Below are 18801 nucleotides of genomic sequence, written 5' to 3'. Positions count from 1 at the left end.
ATTCCATGGTGAGGGCATTTACGTAATAGTTCATTGTATCGTTCCCATGCCACATACAAGGAATCATCATCCATTTGTTGGAAGGAAGTGATCTCGTTCCTCAACTTAGCGTTCTTGCTTGGCGGGAAATACTTCATAAGGAATCTTTCGGCTAACTCTTGCTATGTAGAAATTGAGTTTGGTGGCAATGAATTCAACCATGCTTGAGCTCTGTCCCTTAGTGAGTACGAGAACAACTTCAATCGTAATGCATCTTCGGGAACTCCAGCTAATTTGAAAGAGTCGCTCACCTCCATAAACAGTCTTAGATGAAGATGAGGATCTTCAGTAGGCATTCCACTGAATTGGCCCACCGTCTGAAGCATCAGGAACATGATTGGCTTCAGCTCGAATTGTTGTGCCTCAATTCTGGGTCTCCTAATGCCCGGATTAAGATCGTTAAATACTGGCACAGCATATTTTCTTAAGGCTCTATCCCTATCGTCAACAATAAGGATAGGGAGCAAGGTTTGCTCCGTTTTCTTGATTCATATTCTCTAAATTCATTCCTTCAGTCCTTCTCTGGTTCACTTGTCTTCTTCGCTGTCGAAAGGTTCGTTCTATCTCAGGGTCTACAGGAAGTAAGTCAATAATCTGGTCAATACTCATAAATACCTGAAATTATCAAAGAAAAATTAATTAAGTTAAAAATTAAATAGAAAAGTAAACCAAAATGTAAAACTAAAAAATTCACAAATAATGACTTTTTTTAAAAAATAGCCCCCGGCAACGGTGCCAAAAACTTGGAACGACGAAAATCTGCAAGTGTACACAATCGCAACAAGTAATAAAGTGAGAAGTAAATGTCGAGTTATCATACCCATAGGGACTGTAAAAAGAATTATTTGTGAAATTAATTGTAAAACAATTTGGTGAGGTAAAAATAAGTTGGCTTTAAAAAACGGTCAACAACTATTTAAAAACTAAATAAATAATTAAAAATAAACAAAGGAGTTCTAATGTACGATTTCAAATAAGATTTAATCAAGGTAACATACTTGTGTTAGATTAATTGTATTTCTTGAACTCAAAATTATTAAACTCATGTTTACACTGTTACGAATAAATTCACAACAACCCAGTAATTTGCTAACTTATGAACAAACTTACATACAAAAATTCATTCATCTCTTGACATATCCCTATGTCAATTCAATCGACTAAACAGATTCTAGTAAGCAAACATGCTATTGCACAAACATACTCATTAAGCTGAACTAATCTCTTGCATATCCCTATGTCAATTCAAACGATTAATTAATCTAATCAGCATATAAAAGACTATGTGAGGTAACAAGGCATCCCTACCTTGAAACAGTTTAATCACAATAATCTTGCAAGTTATGCAAGGCAATAATATCGCCAGATACATTGCTAATTTAACCTTCAGCTACATTAGAAGAATAAACATGCACTGATTAAGTACTGTGTCAATTAATTACAATTGTAATCCGTTTAAATAATTAATTCATTCGCTACCTCACAGTCGTAACGCAAGAATAACTTAGGCATGATTTTACTTAACCAAACAATTTAATAAGGCCTATAACAGCATAAACATCATTTTAACAATTCAAGCAGGCAGAATATAATCAACCCAACACAAACTTAATTTAAGCTAAATTGATTAAAATAACCATTTCGATAGCATAAATGTTCATAAGCATGTTCATCAAAACAATAACAAAACTTAAATAGATAGGGAACAATAAGAAAATTCGATGTTTCTCCTTGGCTTGACTAGTTGCTCCGTTCTTTGTTCTTCGTTGGCCTTGACAATCAACATGGCTTATGAAAACCTAATTGCAGATCCAAAATGGCTGATGAGAGACTCTTTCCCAAGAGAAGAAATCGGCACTTGAACAAGAGGAAAATGGGATGGAAAAATGAGAGAAAAGTGAGAGAGGGAATGAGAGAATGTTGTGGAATGAGGGATGGATAAGGGATGCTTTGAATGATCAGCAAGGGGTGGATTTTATAGCTGAATATGGCAGCTAAAAATAGCAAAAATAATCATCCTAAGAGACCTCCCTTGGCCGGCCACATACATGACAAAAGTTGAGAGTTTCAACTTTGCTATTTTAAGCTTGGGGCAATTTCATAAAGCCACAATTAAAGGAGGGGTTTGAATGCATTTTGAAAGTTCTTCAAGACCATTTTTGCAAGCATATTTAATCAGCTAAAATTCTGATTTGGGTCAGCATATGGATGGTTTTGGGCTGCCCATTTAGTGGCTGGTTCGGTTCACTCAATATGGTTCGACCAGTGCGGTTCAACTGGACCCTTTCTCCATAATTAATCAAAAATAATTTATTTAACCCAAATTAAATGGAGAATAAATTAAAATAAATTAAATTATGAACTAATAAACATTTTTGGACCATCTTAGGCTGGAAATTAATGTGCCTCGAATCTTCAAATTGCTTCTCGGTTTTGTGCTTTCAGCAGTGTCAGCCGAGCCAATTTTCGCCCTTTGCGCGAATCTGTCGAAAATAGTCAAAATTAATCAAAATTAAGTATAAAATTAACTAAATTCACCATGTTCATATTTTTAACACATTTTTATTATTTTATAATATTTAATTATTTTTCGACAAGAATTTACCCGGATTTGCTTGAATTTAAGTAAAAATGGGTATGAAAAAGTATATAAATTTTTATGTTTCCAATATGTTATGGTTGAATGGTTGGTGGAAGAAAATAATGAATATGTTATATGATAACTTTGGTGGATATATTTTGTTTGAGGTTCAATAATGAAAGATAATGTCAAGTTTAATGTTTGAGTTGGAAAGATACCAAATTATGGATTATAATTTCTTATGTGATAGATAGGTACTTTGGTATGAAGTGCTTTGATACTAGTGTATATAACTGGTTAAATGATATTTCTATATGGTTATATGAATATGTTTGTTTATGTGTATTATATATGCATGTCTATTATACCATGAGGTTGTTTAAATTTAGACAATTATGCATAATATGTGAATTGGTATAATTAATATTTAATTAATGGAATAGGTTAAAATATATTCGATAATTATAAAATAAAAAGGTTACATTTAGAGTAAAAATGTATATATTTGAATGACATCAAAGATATGTACGACCATGTTGTAATGTTACTAATGTTGCATATATGTGTTTGGACAATAAGTTCTATGCATATTTTTTATTGGTTTCATCGTTTACATATACAGAAATTGTAAATTAATATGTTTGATGCTTAACTAATGAAATTATCTACTCATATATTTTCTATATATGAAAAGTGAAATGACATGCTTGAGTATGGTTTAATGATGAAAATGCCATTAATGTATTTGTATAAAGAGAATTGAATAATGAAAGTGTCAAATATGTTCACATAATTTATAATTGAAATGTATAAATTTAGATGTGGTTAGTTGTGCATAATATTTTCATGTGTAATGTTACATAATACATTCATATTACTAAGTTGTTAATGTCATGAATGTTATTGGATAATAAATTGTGTTGTATGGTTTATTTAGACTAATATGTGCATAAATGATTAATGAATTATGTACCGCCCCAAATTTTGGGCTTAGAAGTTTTTAGTCTCGAGTGGGTGCAATTAGGAGACTGCACAAAAATCTTTAATTGTGCAAGGAAATGACACAATTGTTTAATCTACATTCGTCTCTCCATCACTTCTCCTTCTTCTAATTTTCTTTGCCATAGCCGAACCTTCCCTCCTCTCTTCTCCCTTTCTTTCAATTAGCTTTCCCCTAGCCGATTGTACCTTCTTCTCTTCTCTAACTCATTCAGTTTTTTCTTGTGGTGATTGATTCATTCTCTTTTCTTCTCCCTTCTCTTCAGTGCCATCTGGTTCTAGCTAGCCAAATAGTGCTCCTGCGTTGACCTTCTAGGAGTCAATTCTTTCTTTTATTCCTCTCTGTCGATCTGGGTGGTAAGTATTATTTCATTGGATGTTGTTTTTTTCCATTCTTTTCTCTTCATCCATAGCTGTGGTTCTCTTTTAACCTTATCTTTTCTGATCGACGTTGTTAGAGGAGTGGTGACGTTAATTCTGCCTCGTCTTAGCGGCCATCTTGTTGGGGATTGTGAGTCGATTGTTTCCACCCTCAAGAATCAGTTTCATAATTCTTTTTGGTAAGTGTTATTTTTGTTCAATTGGTTATTGAAATTTCTATTAGAGGATAATGGAATTTCGATCTGAATGCAGTTGATCTGTAGTTATCTATAATCGATCTTCGGCGGTGTCTAAGGGGTGAGGAACCTTAAGTGTTCGATCAAGGTAAGTGTCGAATCATAATTTGGATAAGTATTATTAAAGGGTTTAGTTACCCATTTGTTAAAGGACTGACGTTGGCGATATGTTTGAATATAGGTTGGTGTTTGAGGGAACTGCACTCTTTTCGCAAACAGGTGTGTATTCACACACTGAATAGACTGTAGATCGGCAAAAGCCGAAAAGCCAAAAAGCCAAAAGAATGGACTTTTGACAACATGGGTGTGCGAATGCTCATGTGGTAAGCCAAGGCCACAAATCATGAGCGTAAGATTGTAGAGACCACCATGGGCGTTCTCTTAGGCTTAGGCTATTTTGGGACTCGATAGGTCATGTGGGTCCAATAGGCTCATGGGCTTCACACAGATAAATTTAGTGGTACGTTGTAATTACCGAATTGGGTTGTGTAGTTCGCATGGTTGTGGTAATTTTTGGGCTTGATGGACCACACGGACATATAAGCCTACTTGGACAGCATGATGGGCCTTGGGCCCATTTACACTGTTCGAACCGTTAAGGTTACATGAGTCGCTCGAGGCGACTGTAGACCTTCTGTTGGGTCGATAAGAGTGCCTAGATCCCAAGGTAGGTAAAGTGGCCAAAATACCCCTATAGGGTAAAATGACTATTTTACCCCTCGATGGTAAATGACTGATTTGTGCTATGATTTGACTGTTCTTTCTGAGTATGACATTCTGCATATATGTATGATTTATGACATGATATTTCCATGGGGATGAGTTTATATATTTTGGAGGAAGTGTACTATACTGATATGGTCGCACGGGTCCCACAAGTCGACTATGGACCTAAGGCTGCACGGGTTGCACAAGATGAATGTAGACCTACTAATGGCTTTGTGCCGTTACTGATGGCTTTATGCCACTATTGATGACTTTGTGTCGCTATTGATAGCTTTGTGCCACTATTGACGGCTTTGTGCCACTATTGATGGCTTTGTGCTACTACTGATGGTTTGCGCCGCTATTGATGGCTTTGTACCGCTATTATGGCTTCGTGCCGCTACTCATGGATTTGTGCCATATGCTATTACTGGCAACTTTGCTGTGTTACTGATACTGGCAGCTTTGCTGCGATATTATTACTGGTAGCTATGCTAGGATACTAGTGTGTTGGCTGGGTGGGTCGACTTTGTCCCCACATGGTGTGTTGGTGGTACAGAGTGGTGTACTGGTTGGTTTGGGTTGGGTTGCATGGTTGGACTGTATTGTTTCTGTATTTGGCTAAGGCCCACACTGTTATTGTTTCGTAATGGGCTCAGGCCCAAACTGTTACTGATCTAGGCTTAAGCCCAAACTTTTTTATTCATTGTTTGCTTGATATTGGGATTACACACCGAGTTTTCGTAAACTCACCCATTTGTTTTAACTGTTCAGGTAATCCATAGGCGAATCGGTGCAGCGAGGGACTCAGAGATGGCCACACTACTGCTTCTGTTTTCTTTTATTCGCTATTAGATTTTGTTTTGGGTTTTGAATCATGTAATAAGGCCTCTCTAATTTTCTTGTTTTTAATTTGGGTTTTTGTTTATTATGATGTATACCTTTTGGACGTAGAACGCGGTTTTCCAAAATGATAACTGTTTTAAAAACACTACGTGTTCGCAACACTTTTAAAATGCTTTCACAACAAACAGAGTTTAAAAAGTAATGACAATTTGAAATGAATAAATAATAGCTAGAATTATTTGAGATCTAACAAAGAGGCTTTAAATTTCCAAATGGGGTTTCATCAACAAGAGCAAGTTTTTGAAAAGCACTCCAATATGACACCGCCTAATTTGACCATAATTTCTAGGCTGGGTTTGGGGTGTTACAAATTAAATGCTTGATTTTTATTTTAAATTAAGTGTTCAAATAATATTAAAATAATGAGCACATGATTTCAGTGATGTATTATTAAAGTAACTGTGGTATGATTTGGAACATGGCTATTGAATATTAAATATGACATATGTTTGATATGGGTTTAGTTAAACTTTGTGATATAATTTGCATACGCAGTATGATTTATATTTAATATTTGATTAATAAGAAGTTAAATTTATATATATATTTGTCAATATGACATATGTGTGTATGTGAATGTTCGAAATTTGTGTTTTGTCTGGTAATGCCTCGTAACCCCATTCCGGCGATGGATACGGGTTAGGGGTGTTACACTAAAATTATAAGAACTAATGCTTATAGACCCCAAAGAATTTCGAAACCAAAAATCAAAGTTTGATGCAATCGCAATCCAACTAGAAAAATTGACTACGACAAGTACAACTATCAATTAATAATATAGCTATGGTGAGCAAAGATATTGTTCCCATGAAGACTAAAAGTATTAGTAATTACCGTCTTTCTATTATTTAATAGATAAATCTGAGTGATTGATTAAAACTAAAATTAACTAAATTAATTAACTAAGAACACGGCAAAGGAAAAATCAGGAAAATAGTCTAATAATAACTAAAAAGTAAAGCAATACCCAGGAAAGAATTCACCTAGACTTCAACTATCGCTATCAATCTAAATTATGCAATTTTCACTAAGAATCTTAATCCATAGAAATCCTTAAACTATGCTAATGTCTCTTTTGAGAGTAAGAGGAATTGACTCTAGATTGATTAATTGAAATTTCTTTCTATTTAAAACCCGTATTGTCACAGAAACTCAATCTACGGAATCCAATATTAGATTTGAATCTAATCCGATGGATTTATGTTGTCCTATTTCTAGGATTGCATGCAACTCCACTCAATTATGCAAGATCTACTCATAAACAGGGTCTATTCCTCCTTTGATTTAAGCACATCACATGGCTCAATAGTCTAGAAATATTAAACCAAGAATTAAACACACATAATTAATAACAAGATCTAAGTCTTTATTGCGTAAAATAAAAATCAAAAGACAAAATGCATCATAGGTTCGTCTCCCTAGGTATTTCAAAAATTAGTTCATGCTTGCAAATACAAACATCCAAAATGCAGTATAACCACAAAACACAAAGAAACTTATAATAACATCCAAAGGAATCAAAAGGGAATCTTCAATCTTGATGGAGATCTAGTTCAAAATCAGCTTCAATGGTGTTTTTCGAGTTGTTTTCTTAAGTATTCTATGACGGCTCACTCCTATCTTCTTATTTTTATCATATATAGGTCCTAAAATGCCAAAAAATCAACATAACCTGCCACATGGCCATGTGCCAGCACGTGTGGCTCACATGACCATGTGTCCAAGTCGTGTGGCCTTTGCACATTGCTCCAAATTTTTAGTTTTCGCTCATTTTTTGCTCCTTTTTCTCCCAAATGCTATCCTAAGTATATAGACATTAATAAAAAGGATTAGGAGCAAAAAATTCACCATTAACATCGAATAATCATTTAGAAATGCATTAAGAATGAGGTTAAAATATGTTACATTTAGCACTTATCAAAGTTTAATTCTATGTTTGTAGGAAAAGGAGTATAGATTCAAGGTGGGTAATTCAAGAAAAATATCATGGTACCTTTATAGTAGATGCTCAAAGCACATGATTGTCTAACACCCTTGTTCTAGCCGATTTAAAGTTTTAGCACATAGTAGTAAAAAGATTATCTAGCATAGTGTAATTCACCCAAATGATTATTTGTCATATATGTATGGGTGTATAGTAACTGTAACACCCCGAACCCGAGACCGACACCGGAGTCGGACACGAGATGTTAACAAACTTTGAAAAAAAAATTTTTCCAGACACTGCCCAGTCTGAGTACTAGTCGCTTCAAAAATCATATCTTGAGTTTCACAACTCAAAAATCAGTTTTGTGATTTTTCCCTGAAGCTAGACTCATGTCCCCACCTATGGATTTTTTTCTAGAATTTTTGGTTGGGCCAACTAGTACAGTTTATTAGTCAAAGTCTCCCATGTTACAGGGGTCGACTACACTGACCTTTTCCCATTACGACTGGGATATCTCTCTGCACAGAGCTTCAATACTGATGCCGTTTGTTTCTATGGAAACTAGACTCAGAGAGGAATCCATACATATATGGTATGACCCCTAATTATCTCTGGTCAATTTATAGTGAATTTCCAAAGGCGGAACAGTGAATCCAGAAACTGTTCTGGCCCTGTTCCACAAGAACCGGAATATCTCTTTCTGTACTGTTCCTATAATTGTTTCGTTACTTCCATATGAAAGTAGATTCATCAAGGTTTGATTACATAATTTATTCACTATTTAATTCCACTCCTACGAATTTATGTGATTTTTCAATTCTACACCACTGTTGCTGTCAAAATCTGTTTTCAAGATAAACTTTACCTATTTTGTGGTCACCATGGACCAACTAGGATTTTGCCCTACATAGGTCCACATGTGATCATATTTAGCCATTCCAATGGCTGATCATTAGCCCAACACTTCCATTTCAAACCATAGTCACATCATGAAACCATATATATACATACATACACACAAATGGTCTAATGCCATACTCCACTTTTACAAGCCATTTTCGCATGGCTTTACACACATACATCACAAAAGAACTTAAACAATAGGGGGTAGTCCTATACATGCCATATCCAGAGTTCAACTAAAAGAGTACCAAAGAGCTTGATAGTGTAGATGACTTCGACTTCGCTGATCCCGAATCCGATAGCTAACGAGCAAAATCTATAAAACAGAGAGCCAAAGCAACCGGGTAAGCATTTAAAGCTTAGTAAGTCTCAAGTAATGAAATCGGCTTTGACTACAGTATTACATTCACATAGTTAACTAAATCACTTTATTAACACACATTCTCATACCCATACTTACTTCACACTTCACCCACATAGGTACACAAGGTATCAACCTTTATAAAAGCCGAGAATTCGTTAGCCGATCGCACGAATACCATTTAAAACAAACCGACTTTCCAATGCACATGCAAACATACCTTATCATTCGGGTTGGTCAAGCATAATTATTAAATTAGTTACAGCACAAAATGCTCACATTCAACCCAAGTTTCTTCGGTATTTAACCGAATGCAACCGCAAACACATTTGCCTTCGGGTCTTAGCCCGAACATATCAACTCGCATAATTGCCTTCGGGTCTTAGCCCGGATATATCATCTCGCATAATTGCCTTCGGGTTTTAGCCCGGATATATCATCTCGCATAATTGCCTTCGGGTCATAGCCCGGATATATCAACTCGCATAATTGCCTTCGGGTCTTAGCCCGGATATATCAACTCGCATAATTGCCTTCGGGTCTTAGCCCGGATATATCAACTCGCATAATTGCCTTCGGGTCCTAGCCCGGATATATCAACTCGCATAATTGCCTTCGGGTCATAGCCCGGATATATTCCAATGCTCATGCACACATATATCAATAATCATAACACATCCATATCATTTCTTCGTTACTAAGGCTCAAACACAAAACATTTATTAAATCTTTCAAATTTCGGCTCAATAGCCACACACAAAGAGCATAATTTCAATTGGCTTTATAACATAGTCTCTATGCACATTCGACTATCCGTCATAATATGACTAATCATTTCAATATAATTCAAGTAGGGTCATTACTCGAAGACTTACCTCAAATGTCGTCGAACGACTTCAACGGCTATTCAATTACTTTTTCCTTCCCTTTATCGGATCTAGTTCCCCTTTGCTCTTGAGCTTAAGTTCAACAAAAATTAAAATAGTCATTAATCGACTATTCAAATATTACTTTCCGAATAATATTATATATATTGATCCGACTTTCACACACATAGATTATAGCAAGCTTTATATTAATCAATAAATAATTCATCGGCAAACTTTCATTAATGTTTACAACAAAATCTCATATTCACTACGAGCTGTTTTCCTGAGCAGTAGTTACTAAATTACTTATAACTGGAGCTACTAAACTCCAAATCACTTGCCGTTAATTTTCCCTGAATATAGACTCGTATATCTTCCATCCATAAAATTTTCAGAATTTTAGGCTTGGCCAATCAATACCAGATTTTTCTTAAAGTTTCCCCTATTTCACTGTTTGACTATTCTGACCACTCTTCACTACGAATCCAATTTCTCACTTTACAGAATTCCAAGTGTGTTGTATTTAATCTCATTTGAAACTAGACTCATTAAGGAGTCTAAGCATATAAATTTTATCTTATAATCATTTTTGTACAATTTATAATGATTTTCTAAAAACAGAACAGGGAATCCGGCAGTCATTTTGACTCAGCCCCATAATACTTCAAATATCTCTAGATCGGTAACTCCTTTGTTTCTATAGTTTCTTTTGTAAGAAAATAGACCCTTGAAGCTTTAATGACATAATTCACTCAGCTTCTAATTCAACTCCTACAAATTATGGCGATTTTCGAAAATCACCTTACTACTGCTGTCCCAAGTAGAGTACTACCAATTCACCATATATCAACCATTTCATATAGGTTTCTTCTAAACTAATAATAACCGAACCATTTAGTCAAGCTTAAGGCTGATTCTATTTTGTTCATGTTAAGGTCACACCTCCCTTAAAAGAAATTCCAGCCTTCTTAACTTTAATTAGCTACTACCCATTCTTTAAACATTGAACACAATGCACTTAACAATTAAACCTCTATACCGAATTTGCTCACGCAATAGTCCTTGACCGAAAGTTCTTAGACTCTAGCTACCCTAATGTCATTCCTTGAAGCACATCCGAATACATATATTTTTCTTTCTCTCTAAACTAGATTCGGCAACCCCATAAGCCATATTAACCTTAACTTTCAAGCTAGAACACTTAACAATTTAACACATCCAACCTAACTATCCATCTAATGTCATCAAAACTTCTACTAAAAATTTTAAGCTCCTAGGCCGAAATTCAACCCTCATAATAACCTAACTTCAATCCAAGATTCAAGTAGCTTTTAAACCAAACCTCCAAATTATGCATACATTTTCAAGAGTGGCATAAAACATACCTTTTTGTATCAAAACACCTTAGCCGAAATTCAACAAGAGTTTTTCTTCTTTCTTTCTTCTAGTTTCGGCAATGGAGGAGTAAGGATGAGTCACTTTGGTTTCTCCTCCCACTTCTCATTATATTATTTCCTTCCATACTATAATTCCTTTAATATCAATTATTAAATCCTTTGTTAATACAAAATTATTTTAATTTTTGAATTAGTGGAGCATATTCCTTCCTTGGCCGGCCACCATGTTTATCATGGGTAAATTGACATGCAAAACCCCTCCTTTCAATGCATGTACTATTAGACCATTGTAAATTAGCCTCTCACTTTCCAACAAAGTTTCATATAAGTCCATATAAAAAAAGATTCACATAAAGATGATCAAATTAATGCATGAAACTTTCACACATGCATTTACTCACTTCATAAACACAGAATATAACTTTTAATTATTTTCTTAACTCGGTTTTGTGGTCCCGAAACCACTTCCCGACTAGGGTCAATTTAGGGCTGTCACAGTAACTACCACAAGAGTAGGTAAAAATTTGATTTCCTGATCTTCTACCATATATTAATGAGAAGTTTATGCTAAGTGGTTAAGATTATTGTAGCGTGAGAAATAATATACAAATTGTGTAAGTATACACATCAAATCAAGTAATAAAATGATAAGTGAGATCATCTCCACAGGGACTGGTTACGTATAAAATGATTGAGTGATTATAATGAAGTATGATTAATGTTATGACGAAATTAATGATAAGAATGCAACATTAGTTTGAAGGAATAATGACGTGTTGTAATATGAATAACTGATAAATAATGGAAAAATGCTTTAACAAAATAAGAAGAAGAATGTAATGGAAAATTCGAGAATAATCACAAATAATATATAAGTGAATAAGTAAACAACTAAAAATGCTATGGAGAAGATACTAATGCAAAGGATATAGAATCTACGTTGATGATTTAGAAGGTCGGGATTACTAAGAATCTACCATTACTAATAGTAATGCCTTGACAAAACCATACTCAACCTATTACTTAGAAGAGTTCTAAGCTGGTCTGTTTCTTTCAAGAACAAGACCTCAAGTTACCTTGCCTTAAGAAATATATGTCCATAGGCCTTTAACATGGTACCCTGCACTATTTCATTTTTCTTCCATATGAACGCTAGTCTATGTCTAGAGGTTGCTACAAGTCTTCAATCGAAGACTCGCTCACTCATTCAATTTCAATCTCATTAACCTAAACTTGTCAAAATTAGGTTAATTTAATGAACATGTTGTACATCCATATATGTCTAGAGTTTGCAAACATGCAATTTCATAAAGAACCATTAAAAGAAACAATGTATGAAATCAAATCTAAGCTTCAGTCATTAAAGAAAATAAGAGTTTCATCAAGTAATCCTAACCCTATGAGATTTAGCTATTGATTGGTAATTAAAATTCAAATCCAAAGTATCATTCAACATCATTTCAACAAATAAATTTACGAAGAGCAATCAATAAATAATGGAAGAACTTTGGTAGGATAGCTTTCACTTATAAAACCTACACTGCAGCGATACAGTGTCCTGTGGTGGCTAAAAGCTACTACCTTCATCTTCCACTTCTTGAATTTGCTCAGCCGCAACCATTTATTTTTGCCTAAAGATCTCTCTTTTTGTTGTTTGCCCCCTTTAGGGTTTACTCCTTTGGCTTTTTATAACCTTTTTCCTAGGGTAAATCCAATAGCCCATGATTTTCTTCCCTTTTTTTTAGGCGGATTTTTCTAGCACAAATATAGTTGGGCTGAAATTGGTATGCGTTGAGTATTGACTCAGTCTTCTTATTGGAATTGCAATGGCATCCATGTTGACAAATTGTCCAACTATTTTCCCTGAAAGACCTTCACTTCTTTTTCTTCATCCTGTACCTGCCAATCGACCACCACGCAAACCCTTTCACAAGCAATTAAAAATAACTAACATTTAAGTATAGTCCAAGCTCCCAATGTAATGTTAAAACAAACAAATACTAATGAAATGTCCTAAAATGAAACTAAATGTACTTAAGTACAGGAAATTAGCTAGATCTAAAAGCATGAAATATAACTTTCTTCATGAGTTATTAAGTATGTAACAGCCTACCCAACAAAGTCCTAGTATCTAGTTACTGTTTAATGATATAACAACCTGGTGGAGAGAGGATTTCGAAATGAGTGCTCGCAAAAGGCGTAGTACGCCATGTTAGTAGAGTAATGACTGCCTCCAAATGTACTAACATCCAAAGTGTGAATATTGCAATTAAATATAGAATGACAAGGCGGTGACTGCAAGTATACGGGTCGAGTTGTAATATAGTTTTACAACGAAGTAAGTGAATACTCCGAGGATCGTACCCAAGAGAGGTGAGTGCTAAATCAATTCTTACCTAAAAAGGAAAAGATCTAATTATTACTTTAAATAAATTATAGTATGAAAACATAAAAGAAAGAGTTTTAAAGTTTTTAAAGTAATAAAATAAAATAACATAAAATAAAAAAATTCAAGAGATACAAGAGTAGAGTAAATCTATAACACTCTTAACCCGTATCCACCGTCGAAACAGGGTTACGAAGCATTACCGAAGATTTTCGAAACGTTTACTATAACACCCCTTACCCGTATTGTAACACCCCGAACCCGAGACCGACACCGGAGTCGAACACGAGGTGTTAACAGACTTTAAACCCCTTATAAAAAATATTTCCCAGACACTGCCAATCTGCGTACTAGTCGCTTTAAAAATCATATCTTGAGTTTCACAACTCAAAAATCAGTTTCGTGATTTTTCCCTGAAACTAGACTCATATGCCCATCTACATAATTTTTTCTAGAATTTTTGGTCGGGCCAATTAGTACAGTTTATTAGTCAAAATCTCCCATGTTACAGGGATCGACTACCCTGACCTTTGCGCATTACGACTTGAATATATCCTTGTACAGGGCTCCAATACTGATTCCGTTTGTTTCTATAGAAACTAGACTCAGAGAGGAATCTATACATATATGGTATGACTCCTAATTATCTCTGGTTAATTTATAATGAATTTCCAAAGTCGGAACAGGGAATCCAGAAACCGTTCTGGCCCTGTCTCACGAGAACCTGAATATCTCTTAACATACTGTCCATATGATTGTTTTGTTACTTTCCTATGAAAGTATATTCATCAAGGTTTGTTTACATAATTTATTCACTATTTAATTTCATTCCTACTATTTTTAGTGATTTTCCAAATCTACATCACTGCTGCTGTCAGCATCTGCCTTTAAGGTAGACTTTACCTATTTCATGGTTTCCATGATTCAACTAGCCCTTTTTGCATAAATAGCACAATTTATGAAAGTGATTAACCATCCCCGTGGCCAATCCTTGTCAAGCATATCCACACCAAATGATTATAACATTATACTCAAACACATATAAGCCATTTTCGCATGGCTATCCAAATTTATACAAGTCCAAAGGGTCCACGACCCACAACAAACGGGTAGTCCTATACATGCCATGTCGAAGTTCAACCAAAATTGTACCAAAAGGGGGGGCTTTGATAGTGTGGGCGACTTTGACTTCAAGATCCCGAGTCATATAGCTGGAGAACCAAATCTATAAAACAGAGGTGCAATGAAACGGAGTAAGCAATTTATGCTTAGTAAGTTTTGAGCAAGGAATTCCAGCACAACAAAAGTATAGCATTCATATAGCTAAACGGATAATTTCATATGCACAAATTTACGATATCGTACTTGCTTCACATTATCAACCCTTACGTACATACACAAAAGATCAACTCAGCCAAAGGCCGGTAGCTCGTTTATCAACTGAGCGAATACTTATTTGTAAGGGCTCAACTAAATTCAAGCACATACGAAACATACCTCAATGTTGGGATGTTTCGAGAGTATTAACTGGAATTTTACAGCAAGTTCATTCATTCCCAAATCACGTACCTTCGGAATTTAACCGGATATAGCTCCTCGTTCAAATGCCTTCGGGACATAGCCCGGTTATAGTAATTCGCACAAATGCCTTCGGGACTTAACCCGGATTTAGTAACTCGCACAAATGCCTTCGGGCTTAGCCCAGAATTAGTATCTCGCACAATGCCTTCGGGCTTAGCCCGGAATTAGTATCTCGCACAAATGCCTTCGGGCTTAGCCCGGAATTAGTATCTCGCACAAATGCCTTCGGATCTTAGTCCGGATATTGTCACTTAGCACAAGCCTTCGGGACTTAGCCCGGACATCATTCAAATAACCATGCACATTTAACAATAAATCATGGCCCATTCGTATTTCATTTTCATTAGCAAAACTCAAACACAAGACATTTATCATTCTTGCAAATTCGGCTCAATAGCCACACAAAGAGCATGATTTTAATTTGCTTAAAACATGATCTAATCACATCATAATTTAAGCTCTCTTACTCAAGAACTTACCTCGGGTGTTGTCGAACGATTCCGATAGCTATTCGACCACTTTTTCCTTCCCTTTATCGGATTTAGTTCCCCTTTGCTCTTGAGCTTAATTAAACAAATAAATTGATTTAATCATTTGAGCATCGAAAAGAGGAACACAAGGCACTTAGCCCATATTTATACATTAGACATTAAAGTCACATATGTACGGAATCATGAATCAAACTCAACATTTTAGCTAATTTTTCCCCCTTGGCCGAATATGCATGTCTATTTTGGGGCCGATTTCAACACTTAATACATTCTACAAGTATGGTCACTTGTATTGACTAAACACCCTTTTGTTTCAAGTTCAAAACTTGGCTAATACACACATATACACACTAGTAAAGCATCCTCTCCCTTTCCATCAATTTAACACATGCATTGCTCATTAACATGCAAAAGTTATATTCGGCCTTAGCACACAACTTGCTAGCCGATTCTTCTCCATTTAGCAACCAATGCACATATGTGCTCACTCAAAAATGCTAAAAAGGAGGTTCAAGAATCATCAAGCCACCATCACATGCATCATTAACAAGCTTCATATTTAGCATGCAATGGCATTAACACAAACTCCACCTAGGCCGAATCTTAACTCATCCTCATGCCTCATCACCACAACATCAAACAGCAACCAAGAATGATGCATCCATGGCCGAGTGTCATTTCCATCACATAGCAAGATTTAGACCATGGGCTAGGTAGAACTCAAGCTAACAACTAAAACATGCATGCATCTCATGGAACATCATCAAACATACCTTAGCCTAGCTACATGCATGGCCGAACCTCTTCAACCTTTCTTCTTCCTTCCTCCTTAAAATTTTTGGCCAAGGATGAACCAAAGGATGAGCATTTTTTTCTTTGTTTTTTTCTTTCTAGTTTCGGCTAAATGAAGATGAGAAAGGATGAACAAAAATTTTCTCCTTTCTTTTCTTTAGCTCACGGCAATGGGGGGGGAAACAACTACACACATTTTTTTTTGTATTCATCATACTCCTTTTCATTATTTTATGCCCATGCCCCTTATTTTTTTTTCCTACATACCTCACTAGGCCAACATGTTCCCAACATGTTTCCACCCATAGCATGGCCAACCACTAGTTCAAATTTTGGGTAATTTGACATGCAAACCCATCATTTTCACAACATGCATTAATAGACCATTTTAATTTAGCCTATCATATTTTCACCATGTCTCATATCAATCCCTATTTAATAATTTCTCATGCAATTGGCAAAATTGGAGAATGAAACTTCCACATACTCATGTACACACATAATAAGCATAGAATATGGAAATCAATTATTTTTATGACTCGGTTTTGTGGTCCCGAAACCACTTCCCGACTAGGGTCAATTTTGGGCTGTCACAACTCTCCCCCACTTAAGAAATTTTCGTCCCCGAAAATCTTACCGGTAAATAGGTTTGGGTATCGTTCTTTCATCGAGCTCTTGGTTTCCCAAGTAGGTTCCTCGATCCCGTGTTTGAGCCATAACACCTTAACTAACGGAACCCTTTTGTTTCGCAACTCCTTCACTTCACGAGCTAGGATATGCATCGGCTCTTCTTCATAACTCATATCGGCTTGAATTTCAACCTCTGATGGGCTAATTATGTGCGATGGATCAGATCGATAGCGTCGAAGCATCGAAACATGAAAGACGTCGTGAATCTTTTCAAGCTCAGGGGGCAAAATCAATCTATACGCAACCGGACCAACTCGTTCGGAGATTTCGTACGGCCCAATGAATCTCGGGCTCAACTTGCCCTTACGGCCAAACCTGAGTACCTTTTCCCAAGGCGAAACTTTAAGGAACACTTTATCTCCCACCTGATATTCAATGTCCTTTCGTTTCAAATCCGCATACAATTTTTTTGACGATCTGTGGCTGCTTTCAGACTTTCACGGATTACCTTTACTTTCTGTTCAGCATCCTTAATCAAATCAACTCAAAAAATTTTTACTTTCACCGAGCTCGGTCCAAAACAATGGTGTACGGCATTTACGACCGTACAAAGCCTCGTAAGGTGCCATCTTAATACTTGATTGAAAACTATTATTGTAAGCGAATTCAATCAAAGGTAAATACCGTTCCCAAGAACCACTGAACTCAAGGATGCAACATCTCAACATATCCTCAAGTATCTGAATTATCCGCTCAGATTGACCATCGGTTTGGGGATGAAAAGCAGTGCTAAAATGCAGCTTGGTACCCAAAGCTTCTTGCAATTTCCTCCAAAATCGCGAGGTGAATCTCGGATCTCTATCCGACACGATAGAAATAGGTACCCCGTGTAATCTCACAATCTGAGAAACGTACAATTCAACTAGTCTATCCAAAAAAAAATCCATACACACGAGGATAAAGTGAGCCGACTTAGTCAGTCTATCGACAACAACCCAAATCGCATCCTTCTTACTTGTTGACAATGGCAGTCCGGACACAAAGTCCATTATGACTCGATCCCATTTCCACTCGGGTATCATGATCGGCTGAAGTAATCCTGAAGGTACTTGATGTTCCGCTTTCACTTGTTGACATATTAAACATCTCGAAACAAGGTCGGAGATGTCTCGTTTCATACCATGCCACCAAAACCAACGTTTCAAATCGTTGTACATTTTCGTACTCCCCGGGTGACTTGACATTCGGCTACGATGGGCTTCGTTCAGAATCATCGAAATGAGTTTCGAACTCCTTGGAACACACAAACGACTTCTGAACCTCAAACAATCATCATCATCAATTTGAAACTCCGATTCCTCGTTCGGAACACACTCAGCCCGTTTTGCAACCAATTCATCATCGACTTTCTGAGCTTCACGAATTTGATGAGTCAATAATGGTTTGGCTTTTAATTCAGCTACTAACACATTGTCGGATAGAACAGACAAATGCACATTCATCGCTCGTAAAGCAAACAATGAATTCCGACTTAAGGTGTCCGCAACCACATTAGCCTTTCCCGGGTGGTAATCAATGACAAGCTCGAAATCTTCAACAACTCAAGCAACGTCTTTG

At 36.0% G+C, this 18801-nt stretch overlaps 1 non-coding gene across 1 annotated transcript; it reads left to right on the top strand.

Moving 5' to 3' along the window:
• On the top strand, positions 1–107 carry LOC121213186 (small nucleolar RNA R71). The gene has a single exon (XR_005908555.1). It is a non-coding gene; the product is annotated as a small nucleolar RNA R71 (small nucleolar RNA).
• Positions 108–18801: the final 18694 nt, after the last annotated feature.

This window comes from Gossypium hirsutum, chromosome A13 (genome assembly GCF_007990345.1).
Source record: "Gossypium hirsutum isolate 1008001.06 chromosome A13, Gossypium_hirsutum_v2.1, whole genome shotgun sequence".
NCBI classification, from domain to species: Eukaryota; Viridiplantae; Streptophyta; class Magnoliopsida; order Malvales; family Malvaceae; genus Gossypium; species Gossypium hirsutum.
This window is presented reverse-complemented; position numbering and strand designations above follow the sequence as displayed.